The sequence below is a fragment of the Castor canadensis genome, chromosome 8 (genome assembly GCF_047511655.1).
Source record: "Castor canadensis chromosome 8, mCasCan1.hap1v2, whole genome shotgun sequence".
In the NCBI taxonomy this organism is placed as follows: domain Eukaryota; kingdom Metazoa; phylum Chordata; class Mammalia; order Rodentia; family Castoridae; genus Castor; species Castor canadensis.
In genome coordinates this window covers 83,659,115-83,675,411 of record NC_133393.1, presented here as the reverse complement: position 1 = coordinate 83,675,411, position 16,297 = coordinate 83,659,115, and the positions used below count along the sequence as shown (strand labels likewise).

At 38.4% G+C, this 16,297-nt stretch overlaps 1 long non-coding RNA gene across 2 annotated transcripts in view; it reads right to left on the bottom strand.

Moving 5' to 3' along the window:
* Nucleotides 1–16,297, bottom strand: part of LOC141425501 (uncharacterized) — an 82,462-nt gene that overhangs the window by 27,319 nt on the left and 38,846 nt on the right. The window contains exons 4-6 of one of the 2 annotated variants that reach the window (XR_012450505.1): nt 15,832–15,913; nt 6,554–6,686; nt 5,888–6,010 (exon numbers count right to left, since the gene is read on the bottom strand). This is a non-coding gene — a long non-coding RNA (uncharacterized lncRNA). The remainder of the gene's footprint in view (nt 1–5,887; nt 6,011–6,553; nt 6,687–15,831; nt 15,914–16,297) is intronic. The other variant, XR_012450506.1, reaches the window with a different exon arrangement.

Here is a 16,297-nt window from a genome sequence, read left to right as displayed (position 1 = left end):
CAATAAAGGCCTTGTTTCCAAGGCTGAACCAGATTACCATGTCCATATAATTTATTATGCAAACTGAGACATTTTTGAGAGTGAAACCGGATATTAATAATATTTGTGACAGACAGCAAGCATAAACTGAGTTTGTGATCACTTGGAGTTGCACTGTGTTTGAAAACTATTGAGATATCTACTATCTTAACATTTTACTTGGAAAAAAATCTCTTTAAAAAATTTCTTTACATGAAAAGTATTTGGACTTAGTCTGTACAAACAAGACTGTCTTGGCTCCCAAGCAAGTTGGTATCTGCCTCATTGGAGATGGGTGGAGTGCTTTCTCTCTCTCTCTCAGACACACACACACACACACACACACACACACACACACACACACACGTACCTACAAGCCCTTGTGAGCCTTTCTTTAAGAAGTATCACTGGTGGCTATATTTCTTCTGAAGACTTTCTTCCTTGACCTCTACTTCCCAGACAAACTCTGTACAACTCTGTTTATATTTTCTCTGTGATTTTAAAAAAATGCTTCCAAGTTGTTGTAATTTTAAAATGTTTTTAGCAGTTTCCTATTCCAAACAACAGTTATAATATATTTTTGCAAGAATTAAAGTAACATAGTAATTATTCAGTTAATATCCCCTATTAAGTAAAAACTTTGCCTCAGCTTATTTAATATGAATATGGAGCCCAGGCATGGTGGGTCACTTCTGTAATCCCAGCTGCTCAAGGAAGTAGAGATCCAGAGGATCACAGTTCTAGGTCAGCCCTGGCAAAAGTTGGCAAGACCCCCCATCCAACAAATAAGGTGGGCATGGTGGCATGTGCCTGTCATTCCAGTCACATGGGAGATAGAAATAGGAGGAATGTGGTCCAGGGCAGCCCAGGCAAAAATGCAAGACCCTACCCAAAAAATAACTAATGCCAAAAGGGCTGGGGACATGGCTCAAGTGGTAGAACGCTTGAGTAGAGTGCTTAGCAAGCACAAAGCTCTGAGTTCAAATTCCAGTACCACCAAAAGAAATGAATACAGAAATAGAAAGAGAAGGAAGAGTGCAATGAATAAGTAGATCTGTCTGACAAGAATCAGATGCCCCAGTTACAGATGTGCTTGAAGCTATACAGGTGCACACCGCCAACTGGTATTTCCAATGAACCCTGATTAGCACGCTCCCTGGAAAATCCCACTGAAAGGGAATGAGTTTTATGAAGCCAACTGAACCTCACATATAAAAATTCAGACTAAATGAGGAAGGAGAAAGGAAATAATAGAGGAAAGAGAGGCCTGTGAGGACAAGAGACAAGGGCCAGGCCTTGTCCGCCATTCCATTTCCTAGGTACACAACACACAAAAGTTACAAGGTTTGCTATAGGGCTGGTGGAGCACCTCAAGTGTAAAGAGTCTGCCTAGCAAGCATGAAGCCTTGAGTTCAAATACCAGTGCTGCAAAAAAAATAAAAAGCTTTCCAGAATGTTTGCTATAAAAAAAATTATCTTGATTCTTTAAACTACTCACTGATTACTTCAGGTAGGAAGCAGCACACACGCACACACACACACACCCCTATGTGTATATATGTGTGTATACACAACACACACAGAAAAGTGCAAAATAAAAGCTTTCGTATTTAAAATACGTATTCAGATTTTCTAAGCCATGTCTTCTTTTTCTTGAGCAAGAAACACTTCTCTGTTTTTTACCAGCCTGTTTGTTCAAAATAGAAGTTTCTAACAACAATTTTTTAAAAAATCTTCTGGAGTCGCAAGTCAGAGATAAAAAAGAACTCCAATTAGGAGGCAGCTCTTGGGAACAACTCACAAGCAGCATTCCAGACGGAGCCCAACAGTCTGTAAGGCCATTTGAAAACCGACTCTGACTTTCCCTGAATAGCCCACCCCAATATATATTTATTAGATGAGTTCATCAGTTGTCCTAAATAACAACTTGTACATATCATTGTTTAAAAAAAAATACCACACAATTGGATTGGTCCACACATCACCCAACTCAGGCACACACTCTGTGGCTTTCTGTCCCTCGTCCACTGCCTTTGGCTGGCCCTTGCAGCACAACGTGTGCAGTGAGCAGGCGCCATCGTTATTTCTCTAGGGACACTGAACACTGAACTTCTGTTTATAATTTCAGTTCCCTGACATTTCCTCTGAACACTCAACCCACAGTGAAACCCTATTAGCTAATTCAGTCTCCATGAATATACTGTACATGGCCCCTTATTTTCTGGTTAAAAACTAAACTAAACAAAAATAAAAAATTGCAAATGTTTTACTCATAAATAAAGAGGTCCTATCCAAAGAGTCTCTTGTCTAGAGGCACAGAGGTGGTCAAGAAATAAAAAAAAAAAAGAAAGAAAAACAACTTTCTTGAGTACTAAAGCCCAGTTTTTCATCCAAGAGGGGTGGAAAGTTTGCTGTCAGAGCACATGGGCATTATAATTATAAATTAGCTGATTTCTCCCCAGTCCTTCCCAGTACCAAGAACATTTGGCTGCGTTGGCATCAATTTACCTGAAGTCATTACTCAGGAAACAGGCTTATGTTCCTCACTTAACACGTTCCTTTCAAAGCACTGGAATTGGCTCACTAAAAGAGCCTTTTGTAAAGTAATGAAATTTTTGCTTGTGTGAATGTTACTTACTAATTGCTGAATTCCTTTTTTAGTGTATAGGATTTCCTCAAAGTGAAATGCCCTCATTCAGTGACTTGACACAAAGGACATAGCACGTTAAATTTCCCGTAAAATCTAAGAAATAGAAGAGGCAAGTAAAATCCATTACTGACTCTTTTCCTCCACCTGAGGTGAGAGAAAAACCTCTCCTTTTCTTGCAGTACATTAACCCTCCATGTGCATAGGCACATCCACAAGCATAGCTAAAAGGGCACCCACAGCTCACTGTGTGCCATTAAATAAACCAATGTCCTTAAGATTAATGCTACTCTTTTCATCACATTTATCACATTACAGAAACAAACAAATCTGAAATTGCATGAAACGTGCTTATGTCTAGCTTAAGTCCCCCTATGGAAGTAGCTGCATGGTAGGAGCTGGTTTCCTTTGTTCCACCTGGGGTGTCCAAGCGGGAGGAAGGATAAAGGTCTGGTATCAACTCTGACCTAGGCTAAATGGAATAACCCAAATGACTAACTCACTCTAACACTCAGCGTTTATGGAATGTCCCTTCAATAACTTTGAAGGGCAAAACGTGAGAACCCTACTGGACCCTGTTTTGCCTACTAGACCCCTTTACCAGTTTTCTGTTGATTCTGCTTCATGTAAGTAACAGCTAACAGCCCAAATGGTTATCTCTTGCTGCAGTGAGACATTAAATAACCCTGATGGCTCCTCACCTAACATGCATGCCTATCTGCAAAGAGACAGGGTTCTATATATGGGGTGTCATAATAGAAATGACATTTTATGACAGTTTTGGTTCAAATGTGAGTTCTTCCCTATCAAAACAAGGCAGAACACTTCCTGGGAAAGTCTTTCTCCCTTTAGCCACTTTTGCACATCCTTCTTCTGAGAAGGAAAACAATTTGAAAAGACAATTCTCAAATCTGTTGAGTTTTGCTTAAGAAAAAGAAAAAATGTGGACATTTCTGATGGTCTCTAGCATGAAATTCCTTTGAAACCCAATGGCAATATATGTGTTGGCTGAGATGGCATCGAGCTTTTCCCAAGGGGAACGCACCCTAGTTCTGATGATAGTATCACTTTCCCATACAACAACAGTTAAAGCGGAAAAATGATCCTTTTGTTCAGAGCCAATACCTTTCACCCAAGCATAGTATTAGCTTGGTAATCTATCTCATTTTTTAAAAATTGCTCAAAATTAAATTAGGAGTTCTGATAATCTGGAGCCTTAGTTGTTACGGTTTCATTTTTCACAAGTCCAAATTTGACCAAAAGGTCTAGATGGATGTAAGATACTTGAATGAAAACACACATCACTGCTGATTTGGCAAAGCTTTCCAACTACATAAACCTAGGACTTTGCTATAGAATAAGAAGGATCCTTAAAAAATGTCTAGTCTTAAGGAGAAACTGAGGCCAAGACAGGGCATGCTATGTGCCAGAGGTCATAACCAGGTAATACCAAAACCCAGACTGTCCAGAGCTGGTCAGGACTCCTGCCATCACACCAGATTACCATTATTTGCACCAGCATTCAGTCAGTGAACTGTGGCAGTATGTGTCTACTTTATTTTCATAAATAGTCTAACATTAGACAAACTTACATAAAGCATATGTTATAACTAACATTCAAGGAATATCTCTTTAAGAACTATCATCTTGCAAAAAAATTAATATGTGGTAAATCAAACCACTTAGTTTTCTGACATATTATACCCCTTCATTCAAAGTTCTGAAGCTAGAGAAATTCAAGCACAAAGCCGGAAAAATAAATTAATAGGGTGGGCCCCATCAAACAAGACAGACCTCAAGGCTGCTGTTCCAAGGGGTGGGTAAGAGAACAGCCAATCAAGTGTGCCTATCCAGGGGTGAAAAAGCAGCACAAGAATGGGGCAGAGGTGAGATATTCAGAGCCAGAGACCTAGTCCTGGGCTCAGGTTGACTGCCCAGACCCAGAAGAGCTAAAAACCCTCAAAATAGCTTTGCTGAAAGTTAGCAACAAACACAACAATGCCTGAGAACATTGATGTTTTTGAATGTCTTCAGGTTACTAAAGATTTATGAGTCAAATCCCCTCTCTGGCCTCAACCCTCAGACATTATATAATCCACTGTTATATAACCACTCTGTGACATTTCAATGGCCATTTTATATTTTACCAAAACCTATTTTTTCTCCATTTTCCAAGGTGAATTATGAAAACATCTAAGTGCACAGGGATATCAAACATTATGTCATGTTTAGCTGAAGACAGCTCCTTCAAAACTACTATGGCCTTTTCCCCAACTACATATGTATAAGCTTGTGTATCTGTAGATACACACACATACACACACACACACACAAACACACACACACACACACACACACACACACACACACACACACACACACCATCCCAAAGGAAATTCAAATTCAACCCTCTCATTGCCCAAATGAGAAAACAGGCCCAGGATCAGATATGAGAGGTCCTGGTTCAGGTTTTGACATTTTATCTGAGACACAAATCACAAATGAAACAAAACTGAATTGGAATTTTCATAGTAATGCTCCAGTCTTTTGGGTATTTTCTCAACTTTATCCCTGTGAGCCTCCCTGACTGAATAATCCCACTGAATAACATGGTCCTTGAACACACCACAAGGTTTGCAATAGGTGGTCTTCCCAAATTCTGGGGTATACTAACCTTACTGTGTGTTCTTAGTCCCTCCCCACCACACACAAACGTACTGCTTAGTAAAAGGTATTTTAATTGCCTGTATTGGAATTCCCATTAGACCACAGCTCCATGACAGCAAGATCATATCTATTTCATTCACCATATATCTCCTAGACCCAGTATGCGACCAGGGTCAATAAGTTCATCAAATTATTCAACAAATATTTGTTGAAGACCTACTATGCAGCAAGATCTGTCCTGTGTGCTACAGATGCAGCCCAGAGCAAAACAGAAAGAACACTGGAAGTGGAGGTGTAAGATGTCATTTAGTTACCTGTTTCAGATCCCCTCAACTCAGCCAGAATATCCTTCCCCAGGTTCTATGCCCATTGGCTACAGCTTCCCAGTTGCCCTCTTCCCAAAGAATTGCCTTCCACTGAGGAATCCACAGTGCTCCAGGCCCCAGCAAGTCCTACTGCTGCAAGGTGTACAAAGAGCCCCTTGTCTCTAGGCACAATTAATGCACCAAAGACAATCTTTCTCAAGGTTAGACCTCCTAGAAACCACATGCTTACCTGGCTGCTTCGCCCATACTCTCTTGCTTCATTCCCTCCCTCTCCAACAGATTTTTGTTGAAGAGCACGCCCTCAATACATAATTGAATCCTTCTTTCATGATCATCTTCTAGGAAACCCAACCTTGGGCAGAAGGAAAGACAAGAAGAAGCCAATAAAGGTATAAACATACACCGTGTTAGATGTGACTACGGTTTTACAGAACAATAAAGCAGGAAAAAGGGGAAGGGGTGTATAGGGAATTAGAATTCCCATTTGAGATAATATAGTCAGGGAAAGGTTATTGCAAATAAGGTGGCTTTGACATGACCTATGGGAAGTGAACATGTGAGCAATATGTGGAAGTCAGGAGAGTGATCATCACAGTGACCATCTGCCTGTGATGGCACTTGGAGGAGCGAGAAGGAAGTTGGTGCCACTGGAAAAGAGCAGCTGGGGGAGTCTGGAAGGGATGTGGTCATGGGAGGATGGTTGGATGTTGATATTAATAAGGATTATAAGAAGGCCTCCTTCATGTTGCAAAGTCACTAAGTGCCAGAACTCTGAAATTAGAGCAAGAACTGAATATGAAAAAGTCATCTCATAAAGACCAAGTCTCTTATAGACATGCGTAGAAGTCAAAGTGTATATGTGGACTTTAGAAGACCAAGATACAAAACTGCATACCTTTTAATAGAAATGGACAAAGAAGAACAGTATGGGAGTTCCCTCTTGCTTGTCTATATTTGTATTTCATGAAGATTTTTTTCCACTTTTTTATATTTACTCCTCTTCCCAGGGGTATCACGTTCATCCTGATCTGAAAGATATTGGTTTTAGAAAATCAGCTTTATTATTGAGACCTGTCTGGAAGAGGCAGCTCAGCATGAAACTTCCTGAGGCTGAACCTCATATTTCACCATATTGACTCTTGTAGTCATGGAAAGGGCTGGGAAAAGGTCAGGTTTTGCTCTAAATGGGGGGTTCAGAGGAGCAGGCCAGAGAGCACAGAAGGGCCAAGCCAGGGCTGACTGAACAGCCCCTCACCTGAGTTTCATCAAGTTGAGAGGCCTATAGAGTGACACCAGAGGCCTTACAGGGAAATGGGAAGCCCAGGCCAAGAAGGTTGTGACTGTCTCCCCTAACTTCAGTACCTGGAACTCAGTGTTCTTAAATTAATTAAGCAGAGGGTTGTAGTAAAGATAAAGATTAGTCTTAAAATCAGCTGTTCAATGACACTCATATTTCAGCACTCTGAAATCTGAGAGCCTCACCCCAGAGCAGAACTGGGAAAAGAACTCAGGTTTCCTAACACCTATATCAAGTGTATAATGTTCTGGCACACTGAATGCTGCCCTCTTTTATTTAGGCTCTTATATAGGGTTTAACTAGGGTGGTATGGAGGGATTCATGAAAATCTGGAATGACTTCTGAGTACTAGGAGAGGGGTGCAAACATAAGTCTCAGCTAATTCTGAGGTGCATCATTGAGAATCAGAATGCACTACAGCTGGGACCTGAGTGCACATGTGTCACTTTGTGGCCAGATGGTAGAGATATAGCTCTCAGCTTGCAGAGAAGGAAAGGAAGGGGAGAGAGCACAAGAGTGGAGAGCTTCATTTCCCATTAGAAGACATCAAACCATGCATGCATGAGGCCTCCCAAATCAGTGGGATGTTTTCAGAATCTACTCAGCATCATCTCACTCATTTCTCTTCCCTAATCAGCCTACTGAACTCATTTGTGTCAATATTTTACTTTGGAGAGTAGGGAAAATACCAGAACCCATAAGCCAGCCAGCCAAAACACAATACCATATCCATGCACAGAATTTGACTCTTCTTGGATAGACAGACTGTACTCAAAGAAAATAATCTTTGTGATTAATTGTCTAAATTGGCTCTCCTTACTCCAAATATATTAAATTTTGACCTTCCAAATTGCATTGGCTCTGTTGACCCAGGGGGATTGTTTTTCGCTGCCAGATAAGAAGTTGGGGAGGGACACAAACTCAGTAATGAGAAGTTGGGAACCCAATATCACGTCCTAATCCAGCCCTACCACTAGATGTTCAGAGATCTTGTTGAAAGGACCAAGATGGTTTTATCAATCAGCTATTTACTTCCACAGACATTACTCTAGATATTTTATCCTAGCCAAATGATGCTGATGCTAACTACGCAACCAGGATGCCAGTGAAAGCCCCTGCCCTGTGCATTAACCATCCTAATACGGTCTAAGCCTGGGCTCCCCAGTGTGGTAGGGAAGAGGTTCTGTCAACAGTTCCATCCCTGTCTGTTCTGTTTTGTTTTGCACAGATAAAATCAGTAACTAAGAATCAGAGATTTCACTTATTTCCCCAGATCTCTCACAAATAACCCAGTGAGAATCAGGAAAGATCAAACCCAGGATGACTCAGAAAAAGCTATTGACTATGGGAGAGACATTAGAATAGAGCCAAATGGCAGTAACATTACTTTAAAAGGAGCATGGGTCTATCAAGCATTATCTCTGGAGCTAAACTGTTCAAACAAAAAGATATAATCTTGAAATGATGGTTAAATTGATGTAATCTAATGTGAAAGTTTCCAACCCCACTTGTGATATCATCCAAGGCCAAGTTAAATCAGGCACAGTGGGAATGATGCTTATCTCTGTCCCTAGTTCCAACTAGACAAACACAAGCTCCTGCAAAAGCACTAGGGCTCAAGCCAGTTGTCAACCAGAGACAATCCCTAAGATCATGGGGCAACAGCAACACCGGTTCTCTGCTCACCTTTCAACAAGATAACAAATACTAGAAGGCTGTGTGTGGTAGCCTGTGGGGTTAGATTTCATATGCCTCACACATTCAAGTAAAGTGGCAGCATTCTGATTTGGTTGAAAAGAAGAGATTAAATTATTTTCCCTGGAGCAAACTACAGAACCCAGACATTTTTAGGGATTAAAAAAAACAAAACAGATGCAAGGCCAATGCTAGTTAATGAAAGAACAACAACAACTGGTAAAAATAGTTTAGTGTTTTCACTTCACCAAACTTCCCATATTGGCTGGTCACTGAACTAAGTACTCTTTGGAGTTACACTGTTATCAGTGACCATTTTTGCTGGTCACTGAACTAAGTACTCTTTGGAGTTACACTGTTATCAGAGTCATTCAATTGTCAAAATGGCCAGTTTTGTATCCATTAATCAGATAAACTAGTGATGGTGATAAATTTTGGCTTATGAACATTTAAACTAGTTAGCCATGAAGTAGAAATCAAAATTGTAACTGAAAAATGTTATACAGTTACCTGTATTCTTCAAAAACATTTGCATAAAATTACTTATCTTTCGAAATAAAATTTATTTTAAAAACTTAGCAGTGATTTCCAGTTAGTGATTCAGCTTGTTAGAGTTCAGAAGTAACCATGTAAACCTAACATCAATTATATCTGTAGGAAAAGTGAGCTCACAATGCAAACTGCCACCCTCAAAATTAGAGACAGGTGACTACAGAGAATCACAAGCAGCACATCAAATGAAACTTGAGCAAAAACCTCTGAGGGAAACATGGCTGGCAATAGACAACCTAAACCACAGTCATCAAATTTCTGGAAGTTCAGTGTGAACAAATTCAAGAGTTTAAAAGTACAATGAAGGGACCCCTCTTTTGTGAATTTTAATTGATAGAGCTCTGCCAGGTTCTCACAGTAAACACAGGCAAAAACTCCCTTCATGCCTCTGGTAGAGGGTGGTAAAATGGAAGGAACAACTTTTAAGTTTAGCAGAGCATTCTACTTTTCTTAACAAGGTCTGCCCTCAGGAGAAACTATTTCATTAGAGCCTAACCTATTGTATGGTTTTACTAAAGCCTTACTGACCTCAGAGAAAGAAAATACTCAACTCTAGCTGGCTGCACCCTTCCACCTGGGAGGAGAGAAATACCTAATTTGAGCACCTAAGAGCATCTAGGAGAGGCAGAGGGGAAGCTGAGAGGCAGAGGGGAAGCTGAGAGGCAGAGGGGAAGCTGAGAAGCATTTTTTTTATTCATATGTGCATACAATGTTTGGGTCATTTCTCCCCCCTTCCCCCACCTCCTCCCTTACCACCCCCCCCAGCTCCCTCCCTCTCCCCACCACCCTCTTGATACCCGGCAGAAACTATTTTGCCCTTATCTCTGATTTTGTTGAAGAGAGAGTATAAGCAATAATAGGAAGGACCAAGGGTTTTTGCTAGTTGAGACAAGGATAGCTATACAGGGAGTTGACTCGCATTGCTTTCCTGTGCCTGTGTGTTACCTTCTAGGTTAATTCTTCTTGAACTGACCTTTTCTCTAGTTCCTGGTCCCCTTCTCCTATTGGCCTCTGTCAGTTTAAAGTTTCTGCATTAGTTCCTTTGCATTGAGGACATCAAATGCTATCTTGTTTTTTTTTGGGTTCCTTGCCTATCCTCATACCTCCTTTGTGTGCACTGAGAAGCATTTTTGAAGTTCTCAGTCCAGAGCCATAGACTCACAAAAGACCGAGACCCAACCATAGAACTATAGAATACTTTCTCTGCCCCCCACCCCCTATCTTACCACCACACCACTAAAAGCCTATTTGCAGCAATCCCTTTTACTGAGGACATCATATCTGGTGATCAGGAAAAAATTACAAGGCACACTACAAGACAAAACACATATTTGAAGAGGCACAGCAAGCATGAGAATCAGACCCAGAGATCAGATTTGGAATTACGATTAGGATTAAATGTTAAAGGCTCTAATAGATACATTTAGACAGCATGCAAGAATATATGGACAATGTAAGTAGAAAAATAGGAATTCTAATAAAGGGCCCCAAAAAAGCTATGAATCAAAAAACACTATAGCAAAAATGAATACTGCCTTTGATGGGCTGTAGTGTAGATCAAATACAATTGAAGAAAGAATCTCTGAACTGGAGGATATCTCAATAGAAATCCACAAAAGGGAAAAGACTGAAAAATATGGAACAGAATATCCAAAATATTCTGGTAGGGCAATTATAAATATTCTCATAATGGAAAAGAAGAAATTTGAAACAATTATGACTGAGAATTTCCCTCAAATTAATTTCAGACACAAGAAATAGATCCAGAAAGCTCAGAGAACAGCAAGAAGGGTAAATGAGGGGAACGGGATCCCTAGGCATATCATACTCAAGCTCTAGAATATCAAAGATGAGGAAAAAAGTCTGAAAGAAGTCAGAGTTAAAAGAATGTTTTGCTTATACAGCAGCAAGGATAAGAGTTACATCTGACTTTTTCATGCAAGCAAGAGGAGACTAGAGAGAACTACTTAATGTTAAGAGAAAAAAAAGTCCCACCAACTTAGAATTATTCACCCTGCACAAATTTCCTTCACAGGCAAGGAAAAAAACAATGGCCTCAGACAAAAAATAATGTTGAAGGAATTTGTTACCAGTACATCTCCATCACAAGAAATGTTTCTAAAAATTCTTTGAGGAAGAGAAAAATGATATATTAGCAATCCAGATCCACAGAAAGAAAGGAAGAGCATCAAAGAATGAATAAGTGAAAGCAAAGTTTTATTTTTCTGATTTTTAGTTGATCTAACATATAACAGTTTGTTCAAAATCATAATAACAATAATGAATTTGATTATTTTGGCATATATATGTCCTTATGTATAAATGAAATGAATGACAGTGATGACAGAAGATATAGGAAGGAGGAGTTGGAATTGTCTTATAAAGCATGGCACTACCCCATGAAGGAGGAGTACTATTTGTGGGTGGGCTTGGATTAATAAAAATGTATATCACAAACTTCAGAAAAAATTTAAAAGAAGGCTAATGGCTATGCTAAGAAGGGAAAGAAAATGAAATCACATAAAATGTTTAATTAAAACTATAAAAGGCAGAAAAAAGGGAAAGACAAAAATAGGAAAAAAGAACAAGGGTAACAAATAGAAAATAGTAACAAATATGATAGATATTAATCCAGCTACATTAATAATTACTTTGAACACTAATAATCTCAGTGTATCAATTGAAAAATAGATTGACAGTGGATCAAAAAGAAAACTCAACTCTAGGTCACCTATAAGAAACCCACTAAGTACAAAAACATATTTAGATTAAAAGTAAATAAATGAGGAAAGATAGGCCACACTAGGGTAAGGGTAGTTATATTAATTTCAGACAGAGTGGACTTAACAGTGAGAAAGTTATAAGTGATAGAGACAGGCCTTGCATAAAGACAAGATGTCAGTACTCCAAGAAGACATAACAATCCTTAATGTGTATGCATTTAAACAGAGTATCACAATACATGAGTCAAAAACTGATAGAACTGCAAGGAAAATAGACTAATGGACTTCAAAAATTTGTATATCAGAAATTAATAGGTCCACCAGGGAGAAGGTCATTAAGGATAAAGTCAAACTCAATAGCACTATCAATCAAAGGTATATAAGTAACAGCTATACACTACTTCATCTAGTACCAGCAAAATATACGTTCTTCTCAAGCTCACATGGAACAGTCAACATAGACTACACTGTGAGGCCTCAACAAATTTAAGCAAATAGAAATTGTACAATGTATGTTCTCAGAATGAAAATGGAATTAAACTAGAAACAACAGCAGAAAGATAACTGAACTATCCAAGACATAATTGTAGATTAAACAATACTTTTAAAGAATGAGTGGGTCAAAAAGATATCTAAAGAAAATTGGAAAATATTTTGAACAAAATAAAAACTAAAATTTAATTCATCAAAATTTATGAGATACAGCAAAAGCAGTAATTAGAGGGAAATTTGTGGTATTTAATGCGTGTATTAGAAAAGAAGAAAGGTTTAATGTCAATTCAAGCTTTCACCTTAGAAAGCAAGAAAAACAAAAGCAGGTAAATTTCACAGTAAACAGAAGAAAAGAAATAATAAAAATTATTGTATATATTGGTGAAACTGACAACAGGAAATTAATTTTTAAAATCAATCAAACCAAAAGCTGGTTCTTCTAAAAGATCATTAAAATTGTTATGTCTCTTGCCAGGCTAACTAGGAGAAAAGAAAGAAAGCAGTAACTGACATCACAATTGTTTTTAAAAAGGGCATCACTACAGACCCCATTAACACTAAAAAGATAATAAAGGAATACTATGAAAAACTTGAAGTCCACATATTTAATAATGTAAGTTAAATGGCCCCAAATCTCCCAGAACTCATACAAGAAGAACTAAATGATCTGAACAAGTCTATATCTATTAAGAAAATTAATCAATAGTTAATGGCCTTTCAAAATAGAAAGTGCCAGGTCCAGATGGGTCTGCTAGTCAACTCTTCTAAACATTTAAGGAAGATATTACACCAGTTCTCAACACTCTCTTTCAGAATCAGAAGCAGACATGTCCCTATTTTATTTCTAAAATTAGTAACTTATTTTCTCTACTTTTCTTCACCTGGTCAGAAGCTTGTTACTTTTGTGATATTTTTGAACAGCCAGATTTTGGGTTTGTTAGTTTTGCTTAGTGATTTCCTATTTATAGTCATTTGATTTATAAAGTAATATTAATTATTTCCTTTCTTCTGTTTAGTTTGGAATTAATTCTCTTCTTTTTCCAGTTTCTTAAGGTAAAAACTTATACGATCTTTATTCTTCTCTAAAATATGCTTTCTAATTCATTTTATGGGGTCAACATTACCTTAATATCAAACCAAATAAAGATCTTATTTTTAAAACCAATAGACCAATATCTGTCTTGAATATTGATGTAAAAATCCATAAGAAAATATTAGCAAATCAAATTCAACATTGAATTATGTACAATTATTTACAATTCAACCATGAATTATATGCCACCACCAAGTGGGATTCATCCTAGATGAGAAAGACTGGCTCTATATTTAAAAATCAGTAAGTATAATTCATCACATCGACAAGTTAGTGGGAAAAATCACCCAATCATATTAAGAGATGAAGGAAAAAGCATTCTGCAAAAATGCAACATATATTCATCATTTAAAAAAAGACTCAGTAAATAAGGAGTAGAGGAGAACTTCCTTAACTTGATAGATACCCACAAAATCCTAGTTAACTTTATACTTAACACTGGGAAACTTGAAGCTTCACACAGAGATTGAGAGAGCAGCAAAGATGTCCCTCTTACCATCTCACCACTCCTTTTCAACACTGTACTGGAAATCCTCACTAATGCAATAAAGAAATAAAGGGTATACAGATTGGGAAGAGAGAAATCAATCTGCATGTCCACAGATGGTATAATTATTGATGTAGAAGATCTGCCAGCGTCAACACCAACAAACTCTTAGAACTAGTAAGTGATCTCATTAAAGTTGCAGGATCCAAGTGAGCAAGTGAGATTTGAAACAAAAAACACAGTACAACTTATAGTAGCACACCAAAAAAAGTATTCTGGTATATATCTAACTAAGCACACACATGATCCATGTGAGGAAAACTACAAACTTCTGGTGAAAGAAATCAAAGAACAAAAGAAGTGAAGAAATATTCCACGTTCATGGGCAGAAAGACTCACATTGTAAAGTTTTCAGTTCCTCGCAATGTGATCCAGGGAGTCAATACAATCTCAACCAGGTATTTTGTGGGTATAGGTAAGCTAATTCTGAAGCTTATGTGGAGACTCAGCCAGCCAGTACAATATAGAAGGAGGAGAATAAGTTTGGAAGATTGATACAACCTGATTTCAAGATGTACTATAAAGGTTCAAAATTCAAGGTAATATAGCATTCATGAAAGAATAGTCAGATGGATCAATAGAACAGAAACAAGGAGCCCAGAATTTGACTTGCACAAATACAGTCAGCTGATCTTTGATGAAGAAGCAAAGGCAGTCCAGTGGAGCCAAGATAGTTTTTTCAGAATACTGGAACTGAACATTTTTGCATATAAAAAAAATAAGGCAGACACTGACCTAATGCCCTTCACAAAATAAACTCAAAATGGCTCTTACATTTAAATATCAAGCACAAAACTATAAGACCTCTAGAAGATAAGACAAAATCTAGGTGACCTTACATTTGGAAGTAACTTTTTATCTAAGCATCACTTGTATCTCAACACCAAAAGCACGATCTCTGAAAGAAATATTGATAAGCTGGACTTCATTAAAATTCAGGTTTTCTGTTCTGTGAAAGACACTGCCAGGAAAACAAGCCACAAACAGGAGAAAATATTTGCAAAAAAGAAAAATCTGATAAAGGATTATTATCCAAAATATGAAAAGAACTCTTGAAAACAAACAATTCAACCAAAAAATGAGCCAAATACCTCAATACCTCACCAAAGAATATATATGGGTGGAAAATATGCATATTAAAAATGCTCCAGCCGGGCATCAGTGGCTCACGCCTGTAATCCTAGCTACTCAGAAGGCAGAGATTAGGAAGATTGCAGTTCAAAGCCAGCCTGAGCAAATAGTTCTCAAGACACTACCTCAAAAAACCCTTCACAAAAAAAAGGAGGGGCTGGTGGAGTGGCTCAAAGTGAAGGCCCTGAGTTCAAGCCCCAGTACCAAAAATAAATAAATAAATAAAAGTGCTTCACATCAGAGCCAGGTACAGTGGTTCATGTCTATAATTCCAGCTACTCAGGAGACAGCGATCTGGAGGATCATGGTCTAAGGCCATGATCCCAAGCAAAAAATTAGCAACACCCTATCTCAACAAATAAGCCATCCATGATGGCACATGTCTGTGATTCCAGCTATGAGGGAGGCATAGGTGAGAGGACTGCAGCCTGAGGCTAGCCCCCTGGTAAAAATCAAGAATCTATCTAAAAAATAACCTAAAACAAAAAAGGACCGGAGGCATAGCACAAATGGTAGAGCACTGCCTAGCAAGTACAAGGCCCTGAGTTCAAACCCCAGTACTGCCCCACCCCATAAAATGTGCCATGCCATTATGTAGTCAGAGAATCACAAATTAAAACAATAATGAAATACCACTACCTACCTGTCAGAATGGCCAAAATTCAGAACACTGACAGCATTAAGTGCCAATGAGGATGTAGAACACCAGCCACTCTCGCTCATTTCTGGCAAGAATGCAAAATGGCACAGTCACATTGGAAGCCAGTGGCAGTTTCTTACAAAACTAAACATACTCTTACTGTACAACTCTATACCTACTCTCCTTGGCATTTTCCCAAAGAAAGTGAAAACTACGGCCACACAAAAACATGGGCATGGATGTTTACAGCAGCTTTTTAATATAATTACCAAAACTTGGAAACAACCAAAGTGTCCTTCAATAGGTAAATGAATAAACAAACTGGTACATCCAGATAATGATGTTATTCGGTGCTAAAAAGAAGTGGGCTATCAAGCCATGAAAAGATGTGGACAGATCTTCAATGTATGTTACTAAATGAGGAACACCCATTTGAAGAGGCTACATGCTCTTTTAACTCTACAACCTT